Source organism: Pipistrellus hanaki, assembly GCF_964339955.1.
Source record: "Pipistrellus hanaki genome assembly, chromosome: 2".
Taxonomy (NCBI): domain Eukaryota; kingdom Metazoa; phylum Chordata; class Mammalia; order Chiroptera; family Vespertilionidae; genus Pipistrellus; species Pipistrellus hanaki.
Genome location: NC_140504.1, coordinates 40235818 through 40254921, shown reverse-complemented (window position 1 = coordinate 40254921; position 19104 = coordinate 40235818). Strand labels below are relative to the sequence as shown.

Below are 19104 nucleotides of genomic sequence, written 5' to 3'. Positions count from 1 at the left end.
TGAAGAATCATGCTGCTGCTGCTTCAGGATTTAAAGTAACATTTTAGCCGAAACCGGTTTGGCTCAGTGGATAGAGCGTCGGGCCTGCGGACTGAAAGGTCCCAGGTTCGATTCCGGTCAAGGGCATGTGCCCTGGTTGCAGGCACATCCCCGGTAGGGGGTGTGCAAGAGGCAGCTGATCGATGATTCTCTCTCATCGATGCTTCTAACTCTCTATCCCTCTCTCTTCCTCTCTGTAAAAAAATCAATAAAATATATTTTTAAAATAAAATAAAGTAACATTTTACAGAAGCATCACCCATCCTCCTCACTGTTTTTGAGCCTCCCCCCCCCCCCCCCCCCGCCCTGATCCCGATCCCCTCTGCTCCATGGCACTGCTCTCTTGTTCATCAGCGCAATCTGAGAGGAACCCAGTCACTGTCCAGTCTTTGCCACTTGCGTGCTGTGTCTGCCCAAAGCGAAGAGGCAGAAGGAAGTGTGTGTGGCACAGCTGGCTCCCGGCCACCTCGCCAAGGTCCTTTCCCAGACGCCTGCTCCCTCCTGGTTGCCGCCCAGACTGATTTCCCCAGCGCCTCCCGCTGTTCCTGGAACTGGTTTTACTGTTTCTAGAACCTGGGTGGCTGCATCTTTTATCCAAAGCCCCCTCAGTAAGTCTCAGAGAGCCTGATGGTCATTAATGAGTCTATTTTCACAACCTCCCTGGCAGCACGCCTCTTCCAAGTGGCAGATCAAAGAACCCGTAACTGACAGATGAGGAACCCAGTCAAGTGGCCCTCCCCACACGGAAGGCGGGCCCTGCTCTAATCTCGCCTTGGCTTTTGACTTGCTGTGTGGCCTTCGTTTCCCCCTCCAGCGATAATATCTACCTCCCAGGAATGTGGTGGAGTTCAGCCACTGCTCAGAACAGTTCCCCTCAAACGCTGAAAGACAGGGATCGGATCTACCCGGTGCCAGGGAACTCGGAGCACTTTGTGGCAATCCAACCTGCACTTTGTCTCTGGGAGGTAGATAGTGGCAGGTGATCCTGTGCCCACCTTAGACCCCAGAAATGTGCATTTAACTGTCTTGTGTTCACAGTTTCTGTCCACTTCCCCTTTCCAGATACACAGGAAGCCATCTATCGGGTGTACAAAGCAGGCTTTGTGTCATTGCAACCTTTGGTTTGTGTGTGTGTCTGATTCCACTTTCGGTCTGAAGGGGAGAGATGCCTTCCCAGGATCCTGGGTTCCTTCCCTTTTTGGTTTCAGCCCCTTTTCTTGATATTTTGTTTCTTTGACCTCTGCAGAATAATGACCACATCTTTCCAAAACTTGGGTGTGATGTTAATACTCCCTAAATTCTGCCTCTGGGACTGACCAAAACTGGTTCCCCTAAATATAGGCTGAGGTGGAGAGCTTTTCTCAGTGTAATCTCAGAGGAAAACACATCCATGTTAAAGATTTTAACCAAAGCCAGTGGTCAACTTCTAGTTCTGAATTTTTTTTTTTTTTAATATTTTTATTGATCTCAGAGACGAAGGGAGAGGGAGAGATAGAATCATCAATGATGAGAGAGTATCATTGACTGGCTGCCTCCTGCACACCCCCTACTGGGGATTGAACCCACAACACGAGTATGTGCCCTAGCCAGGTAACGAACCTTGACCTCCTGGTATGTGGGTCCACACTCAACCACTGAGCCCCACCAGCCCCACTGCGTTTCTAACTTCTTGCTTGTCACATCTTCCTAGATTGCCCTGACATCATGCAGATCTCACATATTTAGAGTGGAATTTACTTTCTCTCCCCTCCCTCAGCTACCCACCTGGGAAAACACATTAGCCCCCTTTGGGATGAACTGCATTTTGTCAGGGGCTCATCATTAGTTCTAACCTTGGAGCCATTTGAACTCTCTTTCCCTCAACCCCTGCATCTGACGTGTCCCCCTAAACACCCTTTTGTGCCAGCCCACCCCACTTCAGGTTTGGACCACACAGAGCTGCCCTGTTATGTCAGGGCTTTCCTGCTGGGTCCCTCTGCCACAGGCTCCGCCCTCTGCAGTCAGGTTCGCCTTCTATCCGGAAGCCTTGACCTTGCCTTCTCGCCACTCTCAAGCTTTTCCGTGCTCTCTGTTGCCTTAAAACAGTGGTTGGCAAACTCATTAGTCAACAGAGCCAAATATCAACAGTACAACGATGGAAATTTCTTTTGAGAGCCGAAAACTGACTTCTGCGCATGGGCCACGAAGTTTCAATCGCACTGTATGTGCGCGCCCGCACATGGTATTTTGTGGAAGAGCCACACTTAAGGGGCCAAAGAGCCGCCCGCATGTGGCTCTCAAGCCGCAGTTTGCCGACCACTGCCTTAAAACAAATGTAGTGATTATCTATTGCTCTGCAACAAACCCAAACTGTGTGACATAGCACTGCCACCAGATCGGGGACTCCCGATCGATCCTCTGGGTCGGGGACTTGGAAGGCGCAGTGCATCAGCTTGTCCCTGTCTACGATGCCTGCAGCCTCTCAGGGACCATTCAAAGGCTGGGGCGGCTTGACATCTGAGGGCTCACTTGCTCATACCTTTAGCGATCTGACCCATTGCTGGTGTTGTCTGAGCCCTCGGCTGGAGCTGCCACAGGAACAGTGGCCTCTCCCTGTGGCTGCTTGTGCTTCCTCACAGCGTGGTGGCCGGGTTCTTACCTTTCAAATGGAACTCAAGAGTACCTACCACAGAACACTCTTCCAGGCACTGTGTTAAAAGACTTTCTAGCCCTGGCAGCTGTGGCTCAGTTGGTTGAGTGTTGTCCTGTGCACCAAAGGGTTGCTGGGTCAATTCCTAGTCAGGGCACATGCCCAGGTTGGGAGTTTGGTCCCCGGATGGGGTGTGTATGGGAGGCAGCTGATCAATGTTTCTAACTCTCATTGATGTTCCTTCTCTCTCTCTCTCTCTCTCTCTCTCTCTCTCTCTCTCTCTCTCTCTCTCTCAATAAAAATAAAAACATACAGGTAACATCCTTCCTCAAAAATATATATATATATAATACACACTTTGAAGGCAGTGTTTATTAAAGTACATTTGATTTCCAAAATATAATAGAATCTACAGCTATCAGCTGTTAATGTGTGTCTGCTTTAAAAAAAAAAAAAAAAAAAAAAAAGACTATGTGTTCTAATCTAACAATTCTGAGGGTTTAGATGAGGCACCTGGGGCTGTGGTTGTCTAGATTTGATGGAATCGTAACCACAAACCCTTTGCTCTTGGATCCTGATTCTCAAGACTTGTAAGTATCCGTTGATTTTATTGTCTTCTCTCTAGTTTAGCCAACAAGAAACATTTAAACAATGTCCAACTCTTAATTAGCAAAAGCAAAACAAATGACATATCCCTTAGGGGACAAGAGAAAACAGAGTTTTTATGGCTAACAGTTTTCCTTTAAAATAATAGCCTGGTATTTAAAACACCCTAACGTAGATACTTATAACTCAGTTATGACTACATAATTATTATATATAACTGGAGGCCTGATGCACGAAGATTTGTGCAAGAATAAGCCCTGGCTGCCAGCACTGCCTTTGCTCCACCCAGAGCCGCCTTTTGGTTCCAGGCTGGAGCCACCTTTTCGCCTTCCCACACTGCCCAGAGGCCCGGAGCGGCTGGGGCAGTGCAAAATGCCATGGCAAGGAGGCAAGAGTCCTGCCTTGCCCTGGCCGCTTGTCGCCTGTGTATGCAAATTAACCCACCACCCTGTTGGGTTAATTTGCATACTCCTGATTGGCTGGTGGGTGTCACAAAAGTATGATCAGTTTGCATCTTACTCTTTTATTAGTGTAGATAATTTGTCTAAATGTATAGTAGTCCCTCCTTATCCATAGGGGATGTGTTCTAAGATTCCTGAAACCATAAATAATACCAAACCATATACAGTATGTGCTATGATTTTTTTCCCTTATACACCTATGGTAAAGTTTATAAATTAGGCACAGTAACAGATTAACAACAATAATAAGATAGGACACTTATAATAATATGCTGTAATAAAACTTACATGAATACTAGGGGCCTGGTGCACATGGCCTGCAGGGATTGGTCCAAAACCTGTTCTCTGACATCTCCTGAGGGGTCCTGGATTGCGAGAGTGCACAGGCCAGGCTGAGGGACCCTACTGGTGCACGAATCTGTGCACCAGGCCTCTAGTATGCATGTAAGATCTTTGGTTAATCTCTTCCTGCCCTCCCCCATGTTCCCTTTACCTCTTGAGATTCATCAGTCTATTCCATGCCTATGGTTTCTGCTCCTGTGTTGAGCATCTGCTCCCTGGTGGTCAGTGTGCGTCATAGCTGTTGGACAGCCAGTCGGCCGGTCAGCCAGTTGCTTAGGCTTTTATATATATATAGATAGTCTCTCCTCAAAATCTTATCATACTGTACTCACCTTGATGGCTTCTCTTTTGCATATCTGAATTGCCGGCGTCACTCCCCCTGTGCTTTGGGGCCATTAGTAAGTAAACTAAGGGTGCCTGAACACAAGCTCTGTGATACCACAAGAGCCAATCTGTTAACCAAGACACTACTGAGTGGCTGAGGGTGGGTAGCGTGGATGTGCCGGACAGAGGATGATTCATGCACTGGACGGGACAGCAGGATGGTATGAGATCTCATCACACTGCTCAGAACGGCACACAATTTAAAACTTACGAATTGTTTATCCCTGGAATTTTCCATTTAATGTTTTCGGATCGCAGTTGACCATGGAAACTCATGGATGTCAGTATGTACTGCATATGTTTCTGTGTAAAGTCCGTGTATATACCTGTGTGTGCACACCTTTACCTATATTTACACACGTAACAGCATCGGGCCTTATCAGGCCTTGGTTCAGCGCCTGCCAGCCCCGATGGGAGGCGTCCTCACAGTCCTCCAGGGGCTGTGTGTGAGCAGCGTGGAGGGTCATTTCCCGAAGTCTGTGCGGCCTTGATCAGACTTTTCATTCTTAGTTTGATGATCCCAGGGTGGGTCCCACAGGCCTGTCACTTTACTTCCCTATTTTCACCTCCCACAGTGCCACCTACTTCAAAGCCCGCTCTGCCTCCTCCAGACAGCAGAGTGACATAAGATGGACAATGTAAACCTGTCCGTGTTGGCCGGGGAAGGGAGGCAGTGCTCTGTTGAGTTCGATGCAGATCTTGTTGCAGTCTCTCCTATGTTTTTTTTAAAATAACCCAGGAAGCGGCGTCACTCTTACCTCACATCTCCCTCCTGTGGTGCATCCTGACCATGATCTCCTCCTCTTGTGCCTCCGTCTCATCCCCTGCAAAATGGGGATCCACAGACACTGCGCCTGGAAGTTTCTAAAGGCCACCAAGCAAGCTGGCAAGTTGGGTAAACAGGAGGCATGATCTGTCCGCCATCCAGAAGAAAGGCAGGCCAAAAGGCTGCCCTGACAGGAGCATTCTCTGTAAGCAAGAAGAGTCTGGAAGAATGCTGACATGGACGAATTGCCCCCAGAGTCTGCTGGTCCTGATGACAGAGGGGACCCACTAGGTGGTGGTCCTGTCCTTTCAGATGCAGGTGAAAGGGGAGGAGTAGGCAAAAAGGGAGAGGAAGACAGGCATGGAGAGACCTGCGTGAGGTCTAATAGTCACACAGTATTTTATTAGCCTGGAGGAAACCAGCATGAATGTGCAGTGTTTAGAGAAAGGATTGATTTCTGGTAAAACGTGCAATTCATTTGCTGAGGTGAGGAGGGAGCAGAGTTTAAAGTTTTAACCATGGAAATGAAATTAAGAGAGAAAAACCCCACTGGCAAGGAGAAGGGAGGGTGAGCTCCTTTCACTGGTGACATCAACTGGTGAAATTCACACACAATTCCACAGGCACTCACGCAAGTCCACACGCACACAGGGCGACCGGGCGTCCCCGGGGCCTAGGAAGTGACCTTTGGAGTGACCTTCGCTGCGGCTCAGCCATCTGTGGACGGCCTGCTCACTAGCACTTGTGCAGTTGTTACAGAAGACCTGAGAAGAACCAACCGATGCTCAGAGAGATGGAATTACACTTTATTATTACGCGCGTAGGCCGAGAGAAACTGTATTTCAAATTCCGGCCCCAACGTGGAGGAACTTTCCCCATGTGTATGTTTTCACCTTCTTTGTCTCCCAAATATGGGGTGTTTCCGGTCCCCTTTGCAAGTTCTTAAAGAGCCCTCTGTGCTGGGGCTTTGAGACCTCAACCAAAGGCCTGGCCTGGCGCCGGCACTGATAACTTCGTCTGGGGCAGTTTTATAGTCTCTCTGGAGTAGTCTTACTTTCCTTATTATTTACGCAAGCAAGCATCTACAGAAGCCAAAATAGCAGGATTAAAATTTCAGACAGCAATTTTTATATAAGATGGATGCCTCAAAGTCACTACTTGTTTCGTTCCAGAGTTTGTTTCTGATAACATAGAGCAGAACGATTTCAGCCTGGCCAGGTAGCCCCCAGGCCTCAGTGTGCTGATCTGCAGAATAAAGTTCCTCTGCGATCTGAAGCAGGTTCCGCAAAGCCCTTGAGAACACCAGCCTTCAGAGCTCCGTCTCTGCATAACTGCGTGGCTGGAATGGCCGCGGTGGCACAAGTCCTGAGCGACCTGTCACTGTCCTGTCACCTCAGCGGCTGAGAGCTGCTGGGAGCAGCGTGCTGGGCTCCCAGGGGTTTGCTGGGTGAGGCTAGCTCCTCACCAGGGCCATTTGTGGGCATTGCTCCCCAACTTCTCTTGGGTGACTTCCCATTAGTCACTGTAAGTTAGCTATGGCGGCAGTGTTCACACCATGGAACTTGGCAAAACCCACACATCATCCCCTCCTCGACCCCGCCCCAAGTTTGAGGATGTATTTGTTGGTCCTTGGATTCAGGACAAGCTGGCTACTCTCATTTGAGTTTGTCTCTATCAAGCCTCATTCCTTTGTGCTCCCAACCTTCACTCCCCAGCCAACACTCCTACTTACTTCAAGGTCACTACAGCCTTCCTTCTGCTGACTTAGCTCATAGAGATGTCCACGCAGGTGCAAGGAAGCACGTGAAAGAAGAGCCAGTGGTTCTGAGCCTGTGACGATAGTAGGTTCTCTCACTGCTAGTGACAGCCCTCCTTGGTCTTTAATACTGTTCTTAGTCAAAGACAGGTGGTTTCGTCGAAACCAGTTTGGCTCAGTGGATAGAGAGCGTCAGCCTGCAAACTGGAAGGTCCCAGGTTTGATTCCGGTCAAGGGCATGTATCTGGTTGTGGGCACATCTCCGGTAGGGGGTGTGCAAGAGGCAGCTGATCGATGATTCTCTCTCATCGATGTTTCTAACTCTATCCCTCTCTCTTCCTCTCTGTAAAAAATCAATAAAATATATTAAAAAAAAAAAAAAAAAAGATAGATGGTGTCTTATAGTTCTGTCACAGCCCACTCCCTCTGCCTCACAGATACCTGGAATTACCAATGACTGCCCTGCCCAAAGGCCTGCAGAGACCTTCCATGCCTGCTGCGTTAGTGCACACTCCTCACCGTGGAAATAAATAATACGGCCTCTGCAGTCCTCCAGAGTTAGCATTCATCTGTCTCCCCAATAGATGTGCTCTCTTTGCCTTTGCCCAAACACAGTCTGTTCTCTCTTGTCCCAGCCCAAGCTCGTCTCTGACCATCACAATCCTGTCACCGTCTCCACTGAATACCACCCGGAGCCATGACTGGGATCCCTGACTTCCCAAGGACATAACTCCTTTAAACTGCAAAGGGCAGCTCCTGGGCAGACCCTGGAGGCCCAGAATAGCCCACCAAAGGGGTAGTTCCTGACGCTAACGGTGCAAGGCCAGTGTCTCTGGTGTCTCCCCCCCCCCCTTGTTCATCTTCCTGCTATTTGTCTTTGTTGACTAATGAGTTTGCCTACCACTGCACTAGGCTGTTCCATTGGTATGGGCCTGGGGCATAAATGGACCTCTTTGACCTCTAGTGCCTCCAGGTGCTGCTTGGGGTCATGTGTCACCTCCTGTAGTCACATTGGGTGCTATTTTCCCTTTAGCTGGTTAATTCTCTGCTGTCTCAAAGTTTCGAAGCTCTGGCTCCACCTCCTGTGATCCCGCCCGATTCAGTCTTTCCCTTAGAACTTTTGTGTAAAATGTTTTTACAAATTCTTAGCCACAGGGTTCTATTCTTCTAGCCTTTTCAAACCATTTTTCTTGGCTCACAGATGAAAGTCTGTCTATCAATGTCATTGAAAGAAGATTTCTAAAATGTCTCTGATTCTATTCTCAGAATAAATCACTCACGGCACAGGTCTTTCTTCCGAGGTTTCCTTTGCCTGGCCAACTCAGTTCTTGTACACATTTATTTTCTTTTTCTTTTTTAAGAACTTTTATTGACTTCAGAGAGGAAGGGAGAGGGAGAGGGAAACATCAATGATGAGAGAGAATCATTGATCGGCTGCCTCCTGCACACACACACACACACACACACTGAACCTCAAATGGGCATGTGCCCTTAACCGGTATTGACCTCAGTACCCTTCAGGCAAACACTCTATCCACTGAACCAAACCGGCTAAAGCTTGTACACATTTCTGTAGGAGGAAGAGGCATCAGTTCTGTCCTTGAGGGAAGGTAGCCAGCAGGACTGGAGAATTCTTGACCCTGAGGAGGATTGTAGAAAAAGACCATCTGGCCCAGAGAAATGAAGTAACCTGCCACAGTCACATATCCGAGCGGTGGCCCCACGCCAACAGTTCTGATGCCTCGTCTAACTTTCTGCTCATGACCTCCCAATCGGCTGGGTGTATTATTCCAACCTGGGGAATGAGCTTTCTCTCAGAGCTCTCCAGCCATCCAAGGGCTGCAGGGAGCCTGGCCAGAGAGAGAGAGTCCCTTTTCATTCAGATAACCTGGCCTGGCCACAGTGGGTTGAACTCAGGTAACCTGGCCTGATGACATGGGTTTAAACATGCAGTCACACGTGCAGTCTGTTTACTTGTGTACAGTCATCCCTTGCTCATGCAGTGCTAGACGGTGGGGTGAACAAATCCCAGGGTTGCAGAGCCTGGCTGGGCAGCAGAGATGTAAACAGAGGGTTGTGATAAAGGCAGCAAACACGGCACTAGCGAGGGGCTGTGAGAGCACTGACCCTGCCAAGCTAGGCAGCCTTCTCCGTTACTTGGGGGAGAGAGGTGTGGGAAGAGACTGGACAAAAATTGTACACCTATGGATGAGGACAGTAGGGGGGAGGTAAGGGCAGAGGGTGGGTTGAGAACCAGGTGGAGGGGAGCTATGGAGGGAAAAAAGAGGAACAATTGTAATAATCTGAACAATAAAGATTTATTAGTAAAAAAAGAGAGAAAGAAACATTTGGCTACAAGCTGAAATGAAAATTTCATATCTGTAAAGAATCTTAAAAATAAAAAAAGAAAATCCAGGGAATAAATTTATATATGTTTTTTAAGTCGTTGTTCTCTAAGTCAAGGCCTTCTGCTTTTGCTTATAAACACAAGTGAATAAAGGTGTTTGTGTTTCCACAAGTATCTTGCTTGAATATTAAAAATTTTGTATCCTGTCCCCCAACCAAAAAGCAAAAGTATTCTGAATTAAGCACAATAATCAAGGTGCTCTTAAAGAATTATTTAGTGCCTTCGTTTGTCAGTTGTTACTTCTCAGCTTGTGAAATTATCCTGAAAGAGGTCGTTAGCCTGAATCCACAGGTGCTCTGGTATAACGGCAGTAGCTTCTCTCCTGGTTCAGTGCTGGCTCCATGCAGTGCCTTCTGGTGACTCATCATGTGAAGTCAGATTCATTCACGCATCCTAGGCAAACCGAGGTACCCGCTCCCCTGAGCACAGCGGAACCGAAGCTGGAAATGAGCCACGCAAGGGGAATGTGAGAGTGCCGTGCTTCTGTCAAAATAATCATAGTGCCCTCCTCTGTAGGATGCACTGGAGTACTTTTTTCGTAATTCCCTGGGGTTTGATGAGGGACTAACGGGAGGAGAGGACAGAAGCTCACCACAATACCCAGGAGGCTGGGACGCAGAACTGCTGTGGGGAGGGCACCTGCTCAACTCTCTTCTGCCTCTGTTATGCTGCTGAGGACCTGGCTCCATACAGTGGAAGGAACAGGGTCCCTGACGTAGGGGGCTACCCTGGGCTGCCTCCAGGAAAGGAAGCGGTAACAGATGGATTCTGAAGCTGTGGTAGCATGACCTCTTGGGGTCACCTGCGGAGCCAGGTAGATTGTTCACCTTTGTGCAAGTCAGGTCTTGCACCCCTGAGCCACTTCCCATGGATGGGGGCTGCTGGTCCCTGCCCAGTGGTTGGTGCTGGCTTGAGAGGAAGGGATGAAACATCCGAAACCACCTGAGACAGATGCTCTGTGTCCTGTCTTTGTAAGACAGGGAACTTCAGAAGAGAGTGTGCGTCAGCAGCTGGAAGGAATTCCATGTCTAAGCGCCAGAGGTTAACCCTGTCACATACACGTGTTCATGCATCCAGTGTCCTGAGCAATTCCGGGGTGACTGGCACGAGGTTAGAATGGGATGCGCAGGGGCAGGGAGAGGATGGGCATCACTCTGGAAGGACACAGCTCAGGAGTTAACGCTGCGGAAGGCTAGTCTCCCCAAATCGGTGATAAGTCACAGGTGTATCTTTGGAATTATGTCCCTACTAATTTGCCTCATTTCAAAATGGATATAAAGGAATCTTAAGATAAAGCCTCATTCAGATGACGGGGTCCTTTTTCAAATGGGAATAATTTACAGGCCATTTTCCTCTTCCGTCTGTGTTTGAAGTTGCCTATTTTCAAGAGTTTGCAAATTGAATTTCATTGCAGTCAAATCATGTAGCATTAGCTTTAAGAGGGAATAATTTTCTTTTTTACTCATCAGCATCTTATGAGGTATTAAAGATGTTCACTAATTTTTTAAAAAAAATTTGTATCCTGTAGAAGTACTTTTATTTTTTACTAGAGACCCAGATGGGGTCTCTTAGCCTGGCCTGCACCTTCTTGCAATCTGAGACCCCTCGGGGGATGTCGGACTGCTGGAGTTCAGCCCAATCCCACAGGCCTGGCCGAAACCCAGCAGTCCAACGACATCTCCCCGAGGGATGTCGCAGTGCTGACGTGGCAGGCAGCTGGAGAGGAGCCCCAGCGAGAGCAGGTGCACCTCTGCTGCCGCTCTTCCCGGCCCCGCTGTGCCTGCTGCTGCTGCCACCACCACCTCCCCTGCTCTGTAGCACTGCTGCCCCCGCAGCTGTGCTCACCTGCTGTGAACCCGGCTCTGGCTGAGCAGTGCTCCGCTGTGGGAGCACACTGACCACCAGGGGGCAGCTCCTGCATTGAGCGACCGCCCCCTGGTGGTCAATGTGCATCATAGTGACTGGTCGACCATTCGTTCGGGTCATTCCACCATTCAGTCACTGGGCTTTTATTATATACTAGGGGCCTGAAATTCACACAATCGGTGGGGCGGGCGGGGGTGGGGGTGGGGAGTTGGTGTTCCCTCAGCCTGGATTGCGAGAGGGTGCAGGCCAGGCCAAGGGACCCCACTGATGCATGATTGGGGCTGGGGAGGGACACAGGAGGTTGGCCACTGGGGAGGGCTTTAGGGCATGTCCAGCCTGTCTTGCTCAGATCCGATTGACTGGATCCTAGCAGCAAGCTTATCTCCTGTTTGGAGGGTCTGCCCCCTGGTGGTCAGTGTATGTCATAGTGAGCAGCTGAATGGCCTTAGCATAGGGGTGTCGAACTCAATCAGAGAAGGGGCCAAAATCTAAAATCCAGCCTAAATCGCGGGCTGAATGATTTACTGAACAGTCATAAACTGACAATGTCATAAACTGACAGCGGAGTGCAGTGATGACAGCGCGGTGCGGGCCACATTGCAAGGCCTGGCGGGCTGGATTTGGCCCGCGGGCCTTGTGTTTGACACATGTGCCTTAGCATATCAGTAGCATATAATGCTTTGGTTGGTTGAATGGGCGACTTAGCATATTAGGCTTTTATTATATAGGACTAGAGGCCTGGTGCACGGAAATTCGTGCACTGGGGGAATGTCCCTCAGCCCAGCCTGCGCCTTCTCACAGGCTGGGAGTCCTCAGGGGATGTCCTACTGACAGCTTAGGGGAGAGTGGGCCTAAGCTTCAGTCTGGCCTGCCTCTGTGGGAGGTGATCAGGCGGGCCATCAGGGGACAGTGCCACCCCCATCAACCCACTGCTGCACTGCCGCCAGTGTCCTCCCACTGCGAGGGACGACCGGCCGATCAGGGGAAGGTGCCGCCCCCATCACCCTATCGCTGCTGCTGTTGCCGGCCTCCCTCTGTGGGAGGCGACTGGGCGGCTGACTGGATGGTGCCAGCTGGTGCAGCCCCACCCCCCATCACCCCTCTGCCTCTGCTGGCTGCTGCTGCCACCGCCCCCCTCTCTCTCCCCCCATCACCATTCCCTCCCTCTGCCCTCTGGCCTGGCACTGCCTGCTCACCGCCCTGCCCCTGCCAACTGGTTGTTCCACCATTTGGCCAATTTGCATATTACACTTTTATTAAATAGGAGGATATTTAGTGAGCATTTGATAAATGAATTTGGAAAAGCTTTTCGTTTAACCTTAGAAATCAGTTTGTTCTTTAAAATTAGATAAAATGTCCAGTATTTAACCTCCAGTCAGACCCTTTGGGTGCGAGGTGGTTTGGATTCCCATCACCCCACCCCAGTCCTCGGGGTAGGAGAGTGCTGGCTGGTTTACCTGGGCTGCGGGGAGGAGTTCCTGTGAGAGATGTGTAGCTTAGCTGGCTCGCTCCTGCCTTTCGCGGGATTTAGGCTATATTAGAGATGAGTTTCATTTTCCTTGATCATCCTCCTGACTATGACAAATACGATCAAAGTCTCGTAATGGCTGGAAATAGTATACTTTCTTTTCAGAGGTACAAGGCTGTTGTTTATCACTTGTTCCCAAACATTGAGGACTCACCGCTTCTGGCTTGAGTTTTTAGTTGTGCAACTGTTTCTCCAGTTAGTCAGTGCCTGCCATTGCGCTTCTTGTCTTCAGGGGGAAAAAACGAACCACCACCTCCACATGAGTCATTGAATCTGATCCCATCACAGGAAGTGAATGCGGTGCCCACTGTGTCAGGGAACGTCTCCCCCGGCTTTGGCGATTTCCAGTCGGCAGCAGCCTGTAGTGCTGAACCGACGAGCATGAACCGGAGTGAAAGGAGCCGGCTTGGTTGGCCACCAGTCAGTGTCTTCGAAGAGCACGTGTTCTTACAGTTGGAAGACAGAGTAGGGGGTGGAGTGGGCCAGGAAAAAGAAACCAGCTGTCAGCAACAACGGCTCCTGGAGAATTTGCTGATTGCTGGGCACCTGCTACTTGGGCTAAGGAGGAAAAAAAAAAAAAGTGAAAAAGACTAGGAAGGAAAGAAGGAGGGAGGGAGGAAGGGGACAGATTTGATGCTGTTGGGAGAACTAAAGAAAACAATTATTTTAAAAATGAAGACATGCCAAAAGAATGGCACAGTCGTTGGTCACAGGGCACAGGGCTCCCTTTGCCTTCACAGAGCTGATTCTGTATTTACTGTGTGCCACACGAAGCAGGCATTTATAACTTGTATTGCATCATGTTTATGCACAAATTACGATGTGAAAACATTTGTTCCTACCCTAGTTAGTGTTAATTACAGGGTTGAAGCCCTTCTAAGGGTAATTAACCACCTCTGTGGAAGCACAATTCGGTTTTGCTACCTGGAATCTTCATCCCAGCAGAATACACGCATTACCGAAAACGCTTCCAGTTCTTACTCGGTTAGATATTGAAAAGCCAAACATCATGCAGATGTTTGGCTTGCAAAGACTCAGCCTTACCCCTCCACATCTCACCTTTCCAAATCTAAGTGCATGCTCGCACTCGGGCACACCTGAATGTCCCAGCCTTCTGAGGACTCTGTCTGCCTGCCTCTACTTCCCCCTTCTCCACTCGGCTATCCATGCTTGGGGAGGGTTCTCAAACTTCGTCTTGCTGCAGGAGGTTCAGCACAGCCCTGGCTGGGGCCAGTGATGTAGCAAAGGGTTATTAGGCTTGCAGGTACGCTCAGCTTCCAGCCATGGATCAGGAGAGCCTGCCAGCCAAGGAAGGACCTGAGCTTGTGGAAGTGTTCACTAGTTAATCCCTTCGTCACCCTCCCTAAAGGGCATTCCTAGTTAAGCAAACTCTCTGGAGGGACAAAGACTGAGCCACTGTGGTGAAGTTTCCAAATCACCCTGGAGGAGATGCTTTTGGTCTGAGAGTCTACTGTGATGTCGACCCTGAGAGGGAAAAGCTAGACACCCATCTCTAAGGCCCATTTTCCTAAGACTTTTGCCCGAGGAGGCACATCTTGAAATACATCCACAAGATGTAGATGTTGTTGCTGGTGAATCGGCAATTCCAGAGTGACATTTATTTTAAGAGCAAAGATTTAAATGTTTAGATGACAAATCAAAATATCACTCCCTGCTGTGAGACTCAAACAAGAAATGGACATTTCGGCTCCTTGGTTGTCTACCTGAAAAATGGGGCTAGCAGAGTCTGCTTCTCGTGGGTGCCTAGTATCCATCACCATAAATGGTAGCGGAGGTTTGGAGAAAGTGCCTGCTAAAAACATTGGGATGCAGGATTGGGTTGTACCTCTGAAACTCTTAGACTTCATCAAATAAAAGAGCCTGGGGGTGGGGAAGAGAGAGTATTCAGTGAAGCCCACGGAGAAGTTCTGGTGAAACTAGAGCCAAAACTGTGTTTCTGTCTCTGTCTTGTCCCAAAATGAGTTAAGAAGGAAAATGGAGGATGGGAAAGATGGTATGATCTATAGGGACTTGTACACAAACTGAATCCGAATTTTAAAGAAAAATATTTATGTGTTGACTTCCTTTTTAAAGAGCTAAAATACTGAGCTTCTGAAAAATCTGGTTACCTACTTCACTTAGACTGGTGTGTGGTTGTTTCAATCAAGCATTCAGATTCCTTTTAGCAGGAGATGATTTTAACCTTTCTCCTACACACACCCCTTTCCAAACGGTTTCTAGAATGCTAAGATTAGAATGAAACTTAATGCTCGTTTAAGGCAAATTCTGTTCATTGTACCTCAACCCAGGGAAGTCTTGCTCAGGAGTAGCAGTCTGACCTGACTCCTCAGGATCACCTCATCATCACATCATCACCAGTGGTTCTCAACCTTTCTAATGCCGCAACCATTTAATACAGTTCCTCATGTTGTGGTGACCCCCAACCATAAAATTATTTTTGTTGCTACTTCATAACTGTAATTTTGTACTGTTATGAATTGTAATGTAAACATCTGTGTTTTCCGATGGCCTTGGGTGTCCCTGCTAGTGGTTCTCAACCCACAGGTTGAGAACCGCTGCTGTAGAGCCTAAGACCCTAGGAAAACACAGATGTTTACATTACGATTCATTAACATTAGCAAAATTACAGTTATGAAGTAGCAACGAAAATAATTTTATGGCCCTGACCAGTTTGGCTCAGTGAATAGAGAGCATCAACCTGCGGACTCAAGGGTCCCAGGTTCGATTCTGGTCGTGGGCAGGTACCTTGGTTGCAGGCACATCCACAGTTGGGGGTGTGCGGGAGGCAGCTGACTAATGTTTCTCTCTCATCGTTGTTTCTAACTTTATCCCCCTTTCTTCCTCTCTGTAAAAAATCAATAACATGTATTTAGAAAAATAAAAAGAAAATAATTTCATGGTTGGGGGTCACCACAACATGAGGAACTATATTAAAGGGTCGAGGCATTAGAAAGGTTGAGAACCACTGAAACCATCATCTAGTTTGGTTTTTCTCTTATCCCCTCCCACTCCGTTCAACAATAATTAAGAATCGCTGATGTTTTCTGTGGAAGGGAAATCTGGGATTGTATTAGCAACCTCTTAAAAGGTCAGGGGACAGGAGGTAAATGGGGTACCGCATCTCAGACACCTGCTTATCATTTCTGTTATTTCTGGCGGGTCAAGCAGGGGGCTTTCAACAGGTCCTGTCCCCGAAGGCTCATAAAGCACGAGTGTGTTTGTAAGAACCACTTGGGGGTTTGTGGTTTTGTGGATGTGAGTTTATATTGGGAAGTTCCTGGGTTCATAACTGCAGCCCTCCTGGCTCAAAACTCCGTGCACGCTTTGGCAGCACGCACACTGACATTGGAACGATACGGAGAAGATTAGCATGGCCCTTGCACAAGGATGACACGCAAATCCGTGAAGCGTTCCATAATTAAAAAGAAAGACTCTTGAGGTGGGCCACCACATTGTCTGATTTCTTCCTTTTATGGTTTGGCCTATAACACTGCTCATATTCACAAGACTTCACTCTGATCATGCCCCCTCCCTCTCCCCCCCCAAAAAAAAAACCAAAACTTCTCTTTGTTTACTTTTTAACAGTTTTTGTGATGAAAGTATTTAGTTTTCTAACACCTATTAGACCACCTTTATTTTAGATTCCATAGAGGCAGAGGCAGTTGTTCTTAATAATTTTGTAACATAGTGACTAAACAGTTTGTTTTATTGACTCTTAATCATTTCCTGTGCCCTGCCTTTGTGTGTGTGTGAGAGAGAGAGAGACTGGATTTGACTATCACCAGTTATTCATTTGCCTCCCTGAGGAGCCCTAGGTCCTGGTTCAGTTTAGCACAAAATGACTCTTGTACAGAATGTGCAGACATTGTAAGGGGAACTTTCAGAACTAATGAGGAATGGGTAACAGATAAAGTGCCTCAAACGCATACTAATGAGGGCATGGGAGGCAGGGGGATCTGACTGCAGCATGGCGGGGAGGAGGGGCGTGGCCAGAGCTCTGGTGGTTTCAGCTCCCACAGTCCTTGGAGTAAGATAGCACACTCGCCTCTCTTACAAATAATACACAATCCATGCTGTTTCCCTCCCTGTGTCATCTGGTGGAGCTCAGAATTGCTATGGAAACAAATGGGACCTCGCTGGAGAGAATCTCATTGAATCCCACTCTCTCGCAGGAATCTCCTTGCTTCCTCTCTTGCTTCTATTGCAGTTTACCTGGGGATCCCACAAGCCTTAGCTGGCCTAATTTTTAAATGCAACTTGAGATCCTATGAGCTGAGTTCCCATAATTTATGTTAACTTTGTTCTCTACTCAGGTCCTCAGCAGGAGGGATAACGGTGTCTTGAGTTGGATAGATAACAAGTTAGAGATCCCAAGTGGCTGATCAGACTCCTGGCTAATTGATTAGATGCCCCAAAACTATGGCATTACCTTCCACGCATGCAAGCTGGCATTTTACCTTTTTAAAAATACTTGTGAAGTGGTTCTGCAAATCATAGATTTCTCAACAATTTACTATGGTTTTATTTCCCCTGCTAAAATAGCCTGTATAATAAAAGAGAAACATGTAAATTGACCGTACCTCCACTACACTCACCAGCCAGTCAGGAGTGAGTATTCAAATCAACCTGACAAAGATGGTGGGTTAATTTGCATACACAGGTGCCAGGTGGAGAACAGAGTGGGAGGGGAGAGCCGGCAGTGAGTGGAGTGGCTTGGGGAACTTGGCTCCCCAAGCTGCCAGATGGAGAGCAGAGAGGGAGAACTGGTGGCTTGGAGGACTTGGCAGGGAGGGAGGCCATGGGATGGAGACAGAGCAGAAAGGGAAAATGAAGAGCGCAGGGAGCACCAGGAATTCTGGGAATAGTGGTTCTCATGGCAGCCCCAGGACTGGAAGCAGAAGCCCAGAGCAAGGGGAGCACCAGGAATGGTGGGAATTGTAGTTCTGGTGGCAGACAGATCTCCTAGACACTAGAGCAAAGTGAGCCTGGAGCAATTTACTGTGGTGGTGGGGGATGGAAGGAAAGCAAAGGTGAGAGACATAAATAAAATCAGAGTGTCTAGGAAAAATTAAAGGGAAGATATCCTAAAACTTGCAGGAAATCTCTACCAATGAAACAAAGGGGGAGGGGGGGAAGCCCCTATTATTCTGTGAGCCACAAACCAAACTGGGTTGGGTCTCAGCCAATTCACTCATATGATTGTAAAGACAGACAGAAACTCCCAAATTGGAGTGGGCTCCCTTGTGGGCTCTCAGATTGGAGAAGGTGCAGGCCAGGCTGAGGGACCCACCTCCCTGCATGAATCTTTGTGCACCGGGCCCCTAGTTTAACAATAAAGAGATAGAGAAGGGGGCAGTAACAGGGCCATGAAAGGAAATTTGGGCATGGTGACCAAGTCATTCAAAAAAGTCAGGAGAGCCAAATTAGTATGGCTCAGTGGTTGAGTGTCAACCAATGAACCAGGAGGTTACGGGCTCAATATTTGGGCAGGCCACATGCCCGGGTTGCAGGCTCAATCCCCAATAAGGGTGAGGGGGGTAGGGTGCTGCTGGAGGTAGCTGATCAATGATTCTCTCTTATTATTGATGTTTCTCTCTTTCCCTCTCTGAAATAAATAAAAATATATATTTTTTAAAGATAGAGAAATTCTTATTCTCATATTCCAATTCCTTTTTTTAAAAAAATATATTTTATTGATTTTTTACAGAGAGGAAGGGAGAGAGATAGAGAGCTAGAAATGTCGATGAGAAACACCGACCAGGTGCCTCTTGCACACCCCCTACCGGGGATGTGCCCACAACCAAGATACATGCCCCTGACAGGAATCGAACCCGGGACCTTTCAGTCTGCAGACCTATGCTCTACCACTGAGCCAAACCGGTTTCGGCTCAATTCTTGTTTTCTACCTATTTTTAATGCTTAACAAAATCCAGAAACCATCTAAATTACTAGGTTATCAGACCAGCAGGATATCCTGGAAAAAGAAAACAATCCTCTGAATAAAAAAGCAGGAGAAGGCCCAAACATTCACCAGTAGGGTGGGTTAAATACGCTTCAGTGCATTCAGGTTATAAAATAGAATGAGAATACTCTCTATTTACCAACATAGAAAAATCTCCAGAATATTAATGTTAAGAGAGAGAGAGTTATGGTCAAATTATGGTCTTAGCCTGTTTTTATTTAAGTTTGCATCTAGAGAAAGTGTTGTACAGCCTGTGCTTTTATTTTTACAGGAGCAGAGAGAGAGAGAGACTGTGTGTGTGTGTGTGTGTGTGTGTGTGTGTGTGCGCGCGCGCGCG

The 19104-nt window shown here is 48.0% G+C and overlaps 1 protein-coding gene across 3 annotated transcripts in view; it reads left to right on the top strand.

Annotated features, from left to right (window-relative positions):
• IGF2BP2 (insulin like growth factor 2 mRNA binding protein 2) overlaps nucleotides 1–19104 on the top strand; it is a 137128-nt gene that overhangs the window by 84301 nt on the left and 33723 nt on the right. The window lies entirely within an intron of this gene.